The following is a 15,866-nucleotide window of genomic DNA, read 5'->3' as shown; positions in this document are numbered from 1 at the left end:
GATTTGTGTATCTTCTCTTCTATCATTTGTAGCTAATGTGTTCCTAAGTGAGAAAAAAGTGCTTATTTCTGGTTATGACCTATTTAAGGACATCATTTCTTGCCAAATGACATCACTTCTGGCCCTCAGCAGGCATCATAAATGCTATTCGGCCCACCGTTTGAAATGAGTTTGACACCCCTGTGGTAGAGGGTCAGAAAGATCCTGCAGATAGAGATAATAGCAGTTGTTCATTTGCGTTTCTTGCCACACTCATCCCAATGACTTGGGTTGGGTTACAATGTATATTTACCTTCATTCCTTTTTTGTCAGACCTTGTTCTTCTGTATCTCTAACAGCATCCTCATCTATGCAAAGATGTGTAAGGTGAAGTTGTTCCTGGTATGAAATTCAATGCTGAGAAAAGCATCATCCGCTAAACATATTTGTGTAAAGCTGGTGTACAAGCACAAGAGCAGGGCCTCTCAAAAACAACAAGAATATCATCTTCATTACCCTTTGGATCACCTTATGCAAAGCTCTGCATCACCTAAAACGTAGAATACACATAATGTAGAATATACACACAACATTTATGTGTACACAGAAAAATGGCACATACGTTTCCATAAATATGCATTCTGCAGAATTGTGTGGCAGGGCAACAGGATTGGCTGCCATTCCTTGTTGTGTGTAAGTGTTTGCCACTGCAGGTTTGGTTCAGCCTCCACTGGTGCTTGAGACTGAGGTCTGGTGTTGCCTTTCCATGGTGTGTCAAGCACACTGCTCAAATATTTTCCCATCCATCTCCCCAGCCCAAGATCACCCCCCTCACCAGTCCCTACATCTTCACTGATCACCCCACAGCCCAGATCACATATCTCTCTGACTCCCAGATCACAACCTCCTGCTCCACAGACCACCCTGCTTACCTCTTCTGTCTCTGGTCACCGTCCTTCCCACTCTCTGCCATTTATAAAGGCAGAAAGGAGGGGCAAGGGAGGATGGAATGGACATAGGGAATGGAATGGAGAGTGGCTTCTAAGAGCAATGTCTCTTGGCTTCCATTCTGCCTCCCTCTCATGCTCCTTCTCCTTTTCAAATGGCAGGTGTTGTGTAGAGCAGTAGCGATGGTGCTGTAGGTACCAGATGAAGCCCCCACCACCACTGTCAATTGTAGGGTACAGGGTGAGGGGCCACCAATTGGGGGTTCTTGGGGGTTCTCCTTGGGGGTTCTCCTGGACTTGCAGCTCCTCCTAGATGTCCAGGTGTCAGCTGTGGCCAGGAGTGCCTTTGCCCAGCTTCGGCTGGTGCGCCAGCTGCGGCCGTACCTGTCTCGGGTAATCTGGCCACAGTGGACCATGCCATAGTGACATCCAGATTAGATTATTGTAACATGCTCTACATGGGGCTGCCCCTGAAGACAGTCCAGTGCAGTGCAGAATGCGGCGGCTCGGGTAGTTGCTGGGGGTCGGCGGTTTGACTCTGTCATGCCGCTACTCCGGTGACTGCACTGGCTGCCCATTCATTTCCGGGCTGAATTCAAGGTGCTGGTTATGAACTTTAAAGCCCTAAACAGCTTGGGACCAGCATATTTGAGAGACCGCCTTCTTCCGTATAGTCCAGTCCGTTCTCTGAGGTCATCAGAAGGGGCCCTGTTGGTTGTGCCATCATTGAGAGTGGTGAAGGGAATGGCGACCAGAAACAGGGCCTTTTCAGTGGTGGCACCTGCACTATGGAATTCCCTCCCCTTTGAATTGAGGACATCTTCCTCATTATTAACATTCTGGCGGGGCCTCCAGACATTTTTATTCAGAAAAGACTTCAAGGCGCTATAAGGGCTGTTTTTATAAATTATGTCTTTTACTGTGTGTTTTTAATCTGCTGCTATATATTTTATCTTGTTTTAATTGTTTTTAAGTGAGTTGTATTTTTAATGTTTATTTGTATCCTTGTTTGTTTGTATTTTAACTTGATTGTTAGCCCCCTTGGGTGCCCTTCGGGGAGAAAGGCAGGATACAAATCTAATAAATGAATAATAAATAAATAAATTAGAATTGGTTCTGTTTTCAAAAAAAGTACCAAAAAGGTACCAGGGCCAATGAGAGGGCCATCCTGTGCCACTGGGTGGTGTGTAAGCCTATCAATAGAAGGTATCTGATGGAGAATTGCCCTTGGCTCTCCCCGCTTTGCTCCTGGGATTTTAAAATAGCGCTGCAGTACCAGGAAGCAAAAGCCTGCAGGGATCTGTTAAAGGGCAATGCTTAAAAACACTACTTGGGGCTTTGCAATGTCTTTTAGAAATTGTGTGTTGACACTGAAGGATCATGGTGTCCATGGTCTTGAATGGAACATAAGACAGTGCGTGTGAGGGAGCAGGTGGGGAAGAAGAGGCTACAGCACAACTGTAGATTATACCATTGCTGGCTCCAAAAGGGAATGAAGAGAGTAAGACTCACCCTCCCAGTCACTTGTCTGTCCCACTGCTCCCATTGCTAGTCATAGCTTAATCATACTGGAATGTAAATTAGGCTGCAATCCTAAGCATATTTACTTGAATGCATAAAAAACACATGGAACAAAGTTTCCCCCTCATGAACTTTGCTCCCTATGTGTCTCCAATGTCTTTTTCCTGGAGCTGCTGCTGCCATACTTTATAGCAGGGCTGGCCAACAGTGGTTCACAAGCCACATGTGCAGCAGCGGACCTCCCATAGGGAGAATGGGGCAAAAGCCCCAGGCACAGAGCTTGTGCGCCTCCAAGATTGCGTGGGAAGCCCTAATGAGGCACCCGACAGTTTAAGACTGTGAGGAAGCCTCAGACAGCTTCTCCCATCAGTCCTTAATTGTGCGAGGCTTTGATTTCAGCAGATATCCTTAGCTGAACATAAACCAGGTTATGGATTTGCCTACGTATTAAGAAAATGGGCTTCTTATTTGTGGGTGACGGTAGCCAGGAATTCTGCTCTGAACAGGTCCTTTCAAAGCTTCAATTCATCCACTGCACCTGAGCTTGTGAAGAAATTCTGTTCCAGTATTATGAGCACCTGGAATTTCTGAGCTTTCTTTTACAACCCTCTCAAAAGCCTTTGCACTGATAACATTTGTGAGCCAATATGCCTATACAATACCTGAAAATCCACCATATGTTTGACTTTTTCATGGTTTGTTTTGTTTCCTTTTTAATAGTATGACTTTTAAAACAGGGAAAGTATCTCTCTTTAATAGTGTGACATTTAAAACAGGGAAAGTATCTCTCTCTCTCTCTCTCTCATGAACACAAACAATTTAGATCACATGTGTGATTATTTCTCAGAAGTACTTATCTCTAGTTATTATGAAGTATTCAGGTAAGTAAGCCCAACAAATCCTCTTGATATCCATCGATTTTTGTTTTAGTTTTGTGATATCCTGTGTCAAAGATGGAACCTTTGGGCACTCCTGGGAATCTTGGCTTTCTACTGCTGAACCTTGACATAGAGCCCCTACCCAGAGCTCTTTGGTTAGGAAATGTTGGGCACAAGTGATGGTCTGTGCTGCCTTACAGATGGTCCATACTTGGCAGATGCAAGTGTTGTCTGTTTGCTTTTGGCATGACCAAAAAAGCCTATTGATCCCCTGGGTACAGGTCAAGGATGAAAATGACTTGGCAAGGGCTGTTAAGTCAATCACCATGATTAAATGCTCTCAAGAGTTTTTAAAGAGGGCTGAGATGGGAAATGGACAGCTACTTAAAAACCCAACTTGTCAGTCCTGATCTGGAAAGAATGCCAGTGGGAAATGAGGATGTCTGATGAGCTCTCTTGATGACAGTGATGCTTTATGCTGTGGACCTTACAAGTTCCCCCTATCACTCAGGAGATGGCTGGGCTGGCTCAGTTGCTGAGTTATTCTGATGACTCAGACGGCAGACAGTCTAATCTCTGAACTGGTAGAAAACAGCAAATACATCAACAGGGTCCCGTGGAGACCCAGCACTGCACTCCCAATTGGTGTTGAACGAAGGCTTTCAAACAAGGCAGGGGATGGTTTCCCAGGCCATTTAAATCCCATGGTGGTGTTAGGGGAAGCCATGTCCTTGACTAGCTCCTAGCTTGGATGTTGTGACTTCGACTAACCAGTCAAAGAATTGGCTGGTTAGTTAAAACCAGGGCTTTTTTTCTAATGGAACACAGGGGGACAGAGTTCCTGCACCTTTCTGCAGGGGCCCCTCCCCTTCGGAGGCATTCCGGGGGGGGGGAGCAAAACAGAGGCATTCGCTGGGTGGGTGCTGGGGGGGTGCAGGGTGGGCGGGCGCCTGGCCCCTGCCTGACCACACAACGACCCCCTCCTGCCCCCATCCCCAAGCTCTCTCCTGAGTCCAGCCCTCCTCCCCTCCCCCCACGCTCTGCTTCCCCGCACAGCTTCCAAGCCGGTGGAGGGCGCGGGGGACACTCGCCGACACCAAGGAGGAGGACAGACAGCCAGGGAGACGGGCTGCACACCCACGGAACACTCAGGTACTGGCTTGGCGGAGGAGGAGGGGAAGGAAGCTAGCTGGTGCAGTCCCCGTGCCAATCTGCAGCACAAGCCTAGCCGTGTCTACTCAGAAGTAAGTCTCATTGTGCTCAATGGGGCTTGCTCTGGGGAAAGAGTGCATAGCCTTGCAGCCTGAGAGCCCAAGCCTAAGCATGTCTACTCAGAAGTAAGTTCCATTGTGTTCAATGGGGCTTACTCCCAGGAAAGTGTCACAGCCTTGCAGCCTGAGTTGACAGGCAGAGGAAGGGCTCTGAGGCTGCAGTCCTCTCCACACCTTCCTGGGAGGAAGCCCCACTGCCTCTAATGGGACTGACTTCTGAGTAGACAGGCACAGGATTGGGTCCTGAGGCTGCCATCCTATCCACAGTAAGCCCCATTCACTAAAGTGGACTTCTGAGTAGACATGCATAGGATTGTGCTCTTAGGCTGCAATCCTAGGCACTTTCCTGGGAGTAAGCTCCATTGACTAGAATGGGACTTACTTCAGAGTAGACATACCTAGCATTGGGCTCTTAATCCTGGCAGAGGTATATATCTGCACCCATTTTCACATGCTAAGGGCAGGTGAAAAGGGATTCTACGTGTGTACAATGTGCTGTCCAGCCTTGCCAGAGATCCTCCTCATCCTTCCCCCACAAGCATGCCCTCCGCCAGCCAGCGCTTGCAGCTCCTCTCCAGCAATGCACAGCAGCTGCTCAGGGCAGCAGAGAACATACAATTGCATGCTAAGAGCCTTCCCAAAGACACAGAGTATTCTGATTCCTGAATTAAACCATATTTAATTGCTTGTTTGCAAATGTAGATGTTTCTGTGTGCACCTCAGGACCCCTCTCGTGTAAGAATTCCTTTTTTGTTCTTACTCCCACAGTTGCTTAGAGTAATTTTACTACATGGAACTCATGTAAGCCATTTTTTGGAATCCATTCACTGCTTCCTCTCCTCGAAGTAGTGCCACACTGCATACTACATGCTACAAGTACACCTGTACAGTATTTTTCCCCATGTGTAGAAAAAGTAGCTGGGGGGAAGGGGATGTGGAGATTGACAGCCCAATCCTATGCATGTCTACTCAGAAGTAAGTTCATCTTTAGGGGGGAAGCACATTAAAAATATTTTATTTCTCCAATAAAAAATGGTTTAAAAACAAACAAATAAATAAAAGATTAACAAGTTGTGAGTTCCTGCACTTTTTTTTTAACAAAAAAAAAAAGCACTGGTTAAAACCAATACTGCCTCTTGCTGCCCCCCCACCCCCAACACCTCATGTCTTTCAGCCCATGGCTTGCATTGTGTAAGTTCTTTCAGCCATCTTGTCTCTTGAGCATCCTCTGGGCTCAGTCCTATCCAACCTTCCAGCACCAATGCAGCTATGAGGCAAGGGAACAAAAGTTCAACCTCTTCTACTTTCACCTAACCCTTTGTCAGTTTCCTGCCTCTGAAGCTATTGGCTGTTCTGAATCCTTCCCTTGAGTCTGGACTGAGGCACCTTCCTTATGAGGAAAGGCTAAGGCTTTGGGGCCTCTTCAGCCTAGAAAAGGGGCGCCTGAGGGGAGACATGATTCAGGCATACAAAATTATGCATGGGAAGGATAAAGTGGATAGAGAGATGCTCTTTATGCTCTCACATAACACCAGAACCAGGGGATATCCACTAAAATTGAGTGTTGGGAAAGTTAGGACAGACAAAAGAAAATATTTCTTTACTCAGCGTGTGGTTGGTCTGTGGAACTCCTTGCCACGGGGTGTGGTGATGGCATCTGGCGGATGCCTTTAAAAGGGGATTGGACAAGTTTCTGGAGGAAAAATCCATTACAGGGTACAAGCCATGATGTATATGTGCAACCTCCTGATTTTAGAAATGAGTTATGTCAGAATGCCAGATGCAGGGGAGGGCACCAGGATGAGGTCTCTTGTTATCTGGTGTGCTTCCTGGGGCATTTGGTGGGCTGCTGTGAGATACAGGAAGCTGGACTAGATGGGCCTATGGCCTGATCCAGTGGGGCTGTTCTTATGTCTTCCTTGCTTCTCTGGACCCATTTACTTCCTCAGCCTGTTCTAGAGCCTGTTTCAGAACTAAGCTAGTCCTCTCTTGGGTTCTGTGTCAGGACTTAATCCCATCAGGATTACTCTCTCTTCTCAGAAGCTAGACTGCAAACACTTGGAAAACTCCCCCAACTGCAAGCAACTCATAGGGGAATAAACATTAATTTAGCTAAACAGGGTCAAAGACATCATACAGTATTGTGCCACAAGCACAATATTTTTTTATTATGTAGGAGCCCAGTGGTTCCCAAATTTTTAGAGACTGTAGAGGCTGCTGCCTGATTTATAAATGCCAAGGGATGTGACTATAATGGTGATTAGGCAGCAGCTCCCACCCCCCTCCATAACAGCTTGTTTAACCCTTGATGAGCAGAGTGTAAACTGCCAGGTCAGTTTCATGAACCACCAAAAATTAGGTCAGGACAGTCATAGGTCCCAGACCTACAGTTTGGGAACTGCTGTAGTAGACTGTTAAGAACTGTAGAATGTTAGAGTTGAAAGGTACTTTGGAGGTCATCTAATCATACTCAGATTTTTTTTTGATTTTATTTATTTATTTATGTATAATATTAACATATACTTTCCACTTATATTTACATAAGTATACATCATCAATCTTCCCCCTTTTTCCCCTCCCCCCTTGAAAAGTGACCATTAACATTAAGTATTTATATCTGCAGCCATAAGCACCCCTTTTGGATTTTATCCATTATAACAGTATTGGCCCCCCCCTTCCCTTACCCATCTTATATATCTCAACCATTTCTTTTTTATCTCAGTTTTCTTATCTTCCCATGTCTTATCCTGTTTCAATATTAATACTATGTCTGCATGTATCCATTCATATAGATACCAATTCCATTTTTCCACAGTCCATTTTGATGCATCTTTCCACCCATATGCTATAACTGCATGGATAGCTAGAATCATAGCTTTGAATAAATCCTGATTATGTTTTTTTTCTTTATTATTTCCCAAAACTCCCATGAATAACATTTTCCCAGAGAGCTCCAACTTAAGGTTACATATTTCCTCCACCTTTTCAAATATCAATTGCAAAAAATCAATTACCTTAGAACATTCCCACCAAAGATGGGTGTCTAATCTTACTCAGATTAGGCAACTGGTATAGCATCCCTGACAGATGGTGTTTTAGCCCCAGCCTGAAAACTTCCAGCAGTTCACAGACCACAACCTCACATAACAGACCAGACATCTTGTATAGTTAGGAAATTCGTCCTCATTCTAGCCCATATCTATTTCCCAATAAATTGCGTGATCCATGATAGCAGGGCCCAGGAGACCAAGGAAGAAGAGGCTGCTGCAAAAGGAGGACACTCTAATAATAGTAAGTTTGGGAACCATTGCCTTAACCTATTGTATTCTTCAGAGGGAATGCATGATTATTAGAAGATAAACGTTATTTCAGGATATTCGTGTCTCATGGGACCAAGTACTTAGCTCCATGCTATAGACATTTGATCTCTCATGAAGTCATGTTTCTTTGGAAGATTTTTTCCAGGTTGCTCAGACATCACACCTTTATGCATTGTACAGCAATTGTATAGATTTTTTGATGTTTCTCATTCTCTTTTCTAAGTTATTGGATCACAGTTCACCAGCTTCTGCCTCGTTTTTAAAGAACATATGTTGAGAGGCATGGAAAGGAACCTCATGTTATGCATTTTTATCATTTCTGCAAGTTTCTTAAGAATTCTAAATCTTTTTCAATAAGTAGTATCATCCACACCAGCCAGAAGGCATCAGTGCAGGGGTCACATTTTTCAGATGTCAATACCCTTGTGTAATGAGCATTTATGTAAGGGCATGAATGCTCATACATTTCAGTTTATCTTCAATGAAACATGTGAGTGAGATGTACACCCTTACTACCTTTCTCCTTATCTGAGGAAGAAGAATCACGGAAATTGTGCTTGTGTAAAATCCACTCAGCCTTTCACTGGAGGCATGGTGGGAGCACATGTGGCTTTATCTCATCATGTATGGGAAGCCCAACCCTGATGCTTGTGTGAATTGACCCTAAAATGCCCATTTATTGGTGAACTTTAACAGGAGTGGAGTTTTATTTTCTTTCCTTAGCTTCATGATCTACTTTGAGATTATCCTATCAGCACTTACCTAGAATCATGTTCATGGGAAATCTGTGTGAGTAAATGCACTTTGAACTAGGTGCAAATTTGTCCTATGGTCTTAATAGCAAATTGGAAGAGGGCTGTTTTAGGATTTTCCTTCTGTTGGATCACAAGTTGTTTCTGCTTGTCCAGAGCGCTGCTGAATCCATTTATTCTTGGCAACAAGCGCATGACCTTTTCTGATTGATTCACTATTGATATTTTCCATTATAGTAATTGCTCATGTCTTTGTCACCTTCATAGTGGAATATTATGATGAACACTGTGTTGCACCATCTCTGAAAAGTTCCTTGGAGATATTAGAAAAACTATTAACGATGTTCTCTGTAGCTTAGCTGCCCTAAGTTTTAAAACCAGGGTATTACAGGATTTCCCTATTCTCACATTGGATGCTAGATACACATCTTTTGATCCAGGTCATGTCAGGGAAACATGAAGCCCAGGCATGGGCAAAAGTCCTTTTCTTTTTTTCCTTTTCTCTTTCTCCCTCTTCCCCATGAAAGTCACATGGAGGGTAGAATTTTTCAAAGGTGACTGCAATGTGTTCTGAAACTTTATTTGGACCCAACAGCCATTGCAAACACTTTGACATCTTACCAACAATGTTAAAATAAGTCTGTTTGGACAAACAAAAGAGGCCCCTGTCAACAGGAGACCTGATATCAACCTGTCTTACAGCCCTATCCTATTCTTCCCCCCCCTCCTGCCAATCCAGTAATGCCAAGGTAACTACTGCTACATCCTTCGGAGGGGGCAGTTGTGGAAGTCTCCTTTGGGTAAGGAAACATATGTTGGGTTGTTAATCTTACAGCAATTGACTCTTTTTATCAGGCTCTAGACCAGGGGTCTCTGAACTTCTCGGCCAAATATCTGGCACAGTGTCGAGGGCCGGAAAAAAAAATATAAAATTTAAATACATACATTAGAGATGAACTTAGATGAATGAATGAATTGGCTCAAATGTCCAGGATTTCTCCAAGCACCAACATAGCCAAAAAAATAAAGCACACACAAGTACAACTCTGGTTCTGTTCCATCAACTGGGCCAGAGGCTCTCAGGGGATCAGAGGCAGGTCACGGGCCAAATAGAGGCTCTCCATGGGCCACATCTGGCCCCCAAGCCGTGGTTTGGAGACCCATGCTCTAGACATTCACCACCTGCCTCTTCAAAATTCCATTGTTCTCTCTTGCCAAAAAGTTAGTTAACAGGTAGAGCTGATCAGGAAACTGGGAAATGGGAAAATTCCTGGAAAATATCTGGAGGAATGAATGAACTTTGTCAATCAGGATTCACTCACCTCATGTACAAAGAGACTGTTATTGATCTGAACTGGAAATCCTAATTCGAGTTCTTGTTTTGTGCGGTATGAGCGTGTAAGAGTGCATACTGCATTCTATGGTAGTGGTGGGGTGATCTGATGGCCACTGAAAGGCTAGTAAAAATAACTTTTACTTACCTCCCGGTAGGCCACCTAATCATCAGTGGGTCTCCTTGGTCCTACACCAGCAATTTTGTTAGCATAAGTCTGAAGAGAGGAAGGAGGCAGACCTGGGTTGGGAGATAGTATCCAGCTTGTGCAACTGCCACTAAGATCCTCCCCTGAAACCCACCTTCCAAAGACTGATAGGAGCTGCATTTTAAAGTGATGCAGGCAGGGGAAAAAAAGAAACCAGGGGGCTTTGATTATTTGACTCCCATAGGCTTGCATACTGCTATCTCACAGCCCAATCCTATGCATGTCTACTCAGAAGTAAGTCCCATTAGAGTCAATGGGGCTTACTCCCAGGAAAGTGTGGATAGGATTGGGCTGTCCTCTTGAGTTGTTGCTCCTTGTTGTGGTTTTGTTTCACTGCTACAACACCACAATCACTGCACATTGGCACAAGGGCTCTTTCCTCTGCTCTGCCTAGTCATTCCATGGGCTCATGCTATAAGTAAATAAAGCACTGTACAAATCTATGGATGGGCAAAGTCCCCCTGATGAATTCACTAGTCTAATCAAAACACTTTTGCTTTCCCTTCAAGGGCACCATCACACATTACAAGAGATCAGAAGTGTTGTGAAATGTGTGAATGTAGCAAGCTGTTTGAAAACATTTCATAATTTTTAAGAAGGCATGTGAATCATACAGGTACAAACATACAGGCCATTCGTCCATCTAGCTCTGTACAGCACATATTGAGAGAATATAGCCATCCAGAGTTGTATTTTCCAGCCCAACTGGAAGATATGAGGGTTCAAACCTGGGACCTGCTACATGCAAAGCAGACACTCTATGGATAATCCACAGATTATCTAAGATTAACAACCCAACAAATGTTTCTTTACCCAGAGGAGACTTCCACAACTGCCCCCTCCGCAGGATGCAGTGGTAGCTATTTTGGCATTGCTGGATTGGCAGGAGGGGGGGAAGAATAGGATTGGGCTGTAAGACAGGTCTCCTGTTGACAGGGCATTCACAGAGCTACTATTGGTTGCAACTCCCAGTGAGTATTCTTTTGGGACATGATTGGTCCATCCTTGAGGCCAACTGAAGCAATTGCCTCAGGAAGCAGACTAGCAGGGGGATCCACCTTCCTGCTTCCATAGATCTTTTTCCTCCCAGTCCCCCACTTAGATAAGGAGGAGGGGGACAGAGTGGGAAGAGAGAGAAAAGCAGTGTGCTAAAGTGTCAGAAAAGCAGAGGCTGGGACCTCTTCATGTTATGGTGGCAGCCTTTGGCATACCACCTCAGACAGCAGGAGACCCTATCCTTGCTTTGGAGCAAACTCAAATGTGTCGCTGGGCAATGTGTGAAACAACCCACATTTCTGGCATCTTGTCTAAGCAAGGACCTACAGATTTGCCTCTTCTATTTTAGTGGCACTGTGCCAGTTTGCCCCAATGACAGCTAATATTACTATGGAAATCTGAAGTGAGCAGGAAATTCAAGAACATGATGCAAAACAACAAAGCATAAAACATATCATCTTTCTGGTTGAGGGACATTTAAAGAAGTGGATAAGAAACTAAGTGCCCTTTAAAAAACACATTTAAGCGATATTGAATATTTCAAGTTGATTAGGCAGCCACTTATCTAATAAACAAGCCTGTCTTGAATACTGTGGGATACGTAGGTATTCAAACAGCTATTCGGTGCTATCAGCCTCACTGAATGTACATTGAACTCTAACCTCCTGGTGAGAAGTGTGGATTTTTCTAAGGTTCTCCCCTTTTGCTGTGCCACCTTCTAAAAGAATGGTGTAAATCACTTTGCTTAGATTTTTTCTTAAAAAAAAAAAGTCCACCAAAACTATTGGGATTATCTTTTAATTATTTAGAGGAATATATTTTATCTGCCTTTTGTACTGTATTATTTAATGTTTTATGGCTTTAATGTCTTTGCGAGGTTGCTTGTATCGCAGGGTAGATAGGCGCCATAAAAAGGATTATTAATTATTAATTATTATTATTATTAGCAATACTTATGGAGGTTACAGATGTAAAGCCTCTCCTGCTCTTTGCCTGATAGGCAGTTGTTGCTGTCTTGGTCCCAGAGAACAAAGTATGGCCTGTAGAAACAGCAGATTGTGTAATACAATTTCTGTAGACTGTACAATTTCAATCTGCAGGTGAAGGGGCTTGTATATCATTGGGTATCACTCTAAAAACGACCTCTCTGCACACAGAAAATGAAGACAAACTATACATCACATCACGCCTACTTTTTGTGTTTTAAACTCATGTAGGAAATCAGTGAAGTAGTAGTCTAGGAGAGGGTTTTTAACTCTATTTCTTCCGATGTAATTTCTCCAGTGAAAATGTACCCCCTGGATATTGTTATTTATTGCACATGGTACAATAAAATATGAACAATATGCAGTGCAAAAACCACACTGACAACAAGCAATGGACTAGGAGGAGACAATATCAGATTAGAGGAGACGAAAGCAACTTTAGAATTCCTAGGAAACCCATTGGCTTGGTTTGGATAATACTTTGCTGACCCTCTTGAAAACATGGGGGAGGAGCATCCCTCCCAACATCTGGCATGCTGCCTTGTTATCTGATCAAAAGTGTGTAGATGGGAAGGGGGTAAGGATGTGTACCTTTGATTGCCCCACAAGTTTGAATTGCCTGGTAGACATATTGTTCTGAGCCAGCCTTTTCCTTTGGAAAGGTTCCAAAGTAAGGAACTGGTAACTTTCCATCAGAAATTAACCAGTAGCTAGTGAGACTCTCACACAGTTGGTGCAATATGCTTCCTGATTGTGGACTCAAACATCTAGGCCACTACTTTCTGAACCAGTTGAAATTTCTGAACTGCTTTTAAAGGCAAGGCCTTTAAAGGCCCTCTACAGTAGTAGCCTTGCCTGGTAACCAGGGCATGCAACTGACCAGCAAGGTTTTTGCTGCCCAGAAACATGCAAGCTGCAGTCTAAAATGCAGGGGCAATTTTACCACATGAAAGTTGTTCATGTAGACTTAACCTTCTTTGATTTTGTGATTTTTATCTTTGAACGAATTGCTGTCTGTGTTTTTATTGTATGATTGTTTTAGTTCAATGTTACGAAGTTTCTAAGCTCCCTGTGTTCCCATTCACTTTGATTCTATTCATCTCTCCTACTAGTTTTGGTTCTGGTCTTTCATGATTCATTAATAAACGGTGAAGAAGACACAGAGGAGTTTCACTATGAAGGCAAATTGTTCTTTTCTTGGAGCTCAGTGGTATGTTGCTTCTCATGGAGAGCTCTGAATGATGAGCAAATTAGAAAAAATAATGGATCGTTTTCTGAATATACATTCAATTTTTTTAACTTCAGGCATAGCTTGTAAGCATTTTCAGACACAAATTGCATATCTAGTAAGCAGGTTACCAAATGGGTGCAAAAGAAATTGAGTCACCACAAGCCAAACATCAACAGCAGCCCAATCCTAACTTGCGCTGGAACAGGCAGGTCAGCAGGCGTGCACTGTATCCAGCACACGTTTCAGGCTGCCAGAGGCTCAGCCAGGGTCAAGGGGAAACTTTACCCCTTACCATGGGGAGAGGCACTGCAGTTCCCATGGGGTTACTCGAATCTGTGCCACCTCAGGAGGTGACGCAAAACCGATCAGACTAGGGCTGCCTGGGAACCGGATTAGAATCTGGCATAAGTGCTGGATCCTGGCCCCAGCTCCTGCTCCCTGCCCGCCCACCCACACACCCCAGGAAATGTCCATTTTTGACAAAATCCGAAAGTTCAGTATAAAATGCTCCAGGTGGCCCTTTGAGGCATGCAGAGACAGCAGATGGCCTTTTTTTCACCTTTTTTTTGCTGAAAACCTGAAGTTCATTTTAAATCACTCTGGGTTTCACTCTGAAGCCCGCAGTAGCCACAGGCAGACACACATGGCCTCTGCGGGCTAGAGAAAGCCTCTCGAGGTGACTGGAGCACTGCTCCGGTTGCCTACAGAGGGTACAGGTGGGCCTGCCCTGTGGGTTTGGAACCCGTGGATGAAGAAATCTGCAGGTTCTAAATCTAAAGATAACACAGGCCGCCTGTATTTGCTAGAAAATGCTAGGATGAGTGGGAAATGTACATTCCCTGTGTTATAGACAGCTGTCAGAGTGGGAAGAAGAATGAGTTTACCAATGAGCATGAAAATGAACCAAACAGAGGAAGGACATTAGGTCATGAGAAGGACCCACCCAGTATCACATTCCTACTGAAAATCCAACTGAGTCTGCTCTGTGGTACTTGTGTTCTCTGCCGCTACTCCCTACCCACAATTTCTGTTCAGACACAGCACAATGTGATTGTGGGAAACTGTTATTGGGGGAAAAAAGAAAGAAATTCAGGAGGTATCGTTGGTGCTATGACAGATAGCTCAGAGAAACAGGCCTTAATGAACCCACAGAACACTTCTAATTCTTGACCTCCATAGAACACCTGTGGGTAATAATAATCCATTTTTTTTTTTAACAATAACCTCTTCCTTCTCTAAATAACTTCTTTTGTTTTCAGGGTATGTTTTTCTTTCATCAAGATTTACAAAAAGCAACAATACCCTGTTCAAATTCCCGTTGCTTAATGATAGTCAGACATACTTCTGGTTTTGAGCCTGGTTTCTGTCACTATAGATTTTTGTAACCATTATAAGACCAGAAGGAAAACAGCCTCTCCTCTTGAGTTCCACTGTTGAATGCTTAGCTATGCGGTACTCTACTTCTCTGCCTTTTAAAGGAGATCATTCCATTTGTGAGAAAACAATCTCGGTTATGACATCCCAATGGCCTCTAGCAAAACCATCACAGAGATACAATAAATGACATGCAAATGTATTTTAGCCTGAATGATAAATACAGTTATGTTCTCATAGAGCTGATCACAAAAGTACTGCAAACAAAGGCAGCTTGAAGGCTGCTTGCAGCCCGGTTGTCATTGAATTGGAAAATGCCAATTTAAACACATTTATTTATTTAAAGTATTTACATTCTGCCTTTCCCCTCTCATAAGGGAGTTGTTCAAGGAGGCTCACAAGATATCAAAAAACACAATACAATAAAAATGGTTGGCAACCTTCAGTCTCGAAAGACTATGGTATAAGCCTACAGCACCCAGTATTCCCAGGCGGTCTCCCATCCAAGTACTAACCAGGTCTGACCTTGCTTAGCTTCCAATGAGCCTTCCTTCTTTGCCTCTTTGCCTCAGACTGTTGGCCAATACAATAAAAATAAAATCAATAATTAATAAAGTAAAACACCACATTAAAATAGTATACAGCATAAGGGAAAAAAATCAAAATAGCAGAACTAAGAGGAGGCAGAACATATTAACATAAATTCAGGTCTCAGAAGCTAAATGGAATAGAAAGGATTTCAGTTGTTGTAAGACTAGTAGAAGTGATGGAGCTAGCCTAACTTCTAGTGGCAAGATGTTCCATAACCTGCCGCAGGACTCTCATATATCACTGGCAAGCACTTCTTTGCTACTTGGGATAGACAAGAAAACCCTGTCAGTGATCCCATGGGTCATTCAGTTTCATACAAGGGGAAATAGTCCTTCAGGTCCTCTGGTCTCTACCATTTGGAACTTTAAAGGTCAAAAAGCCATACCTTGAATTCACTTGGAAACAGACTGGCAACCATGGCAGCTGATAAAGTAGCTGTGTGACATGCTCACCACACCTTGGGCTGGCTAATAATGGAT

This window comes from Tiliqua scincoides, chromosome 4 (genome assembly GCF_035046505.1).
Source record: "Tiliqua scincoides isolate rTilSci1 chromosome 4, rTilSci1.hap2, whole genome shotgun sequence".
NCBI classification, from domain to species: domain Eukaryota; kingdom Metazoa; phylum Chordata; class Lepidosauria; order Squamata; family Scincidae; genus Tiliqua; species Tiliqua scincoides.
This window is presented reverse-complemented; position numbering follows the sequence as displayed.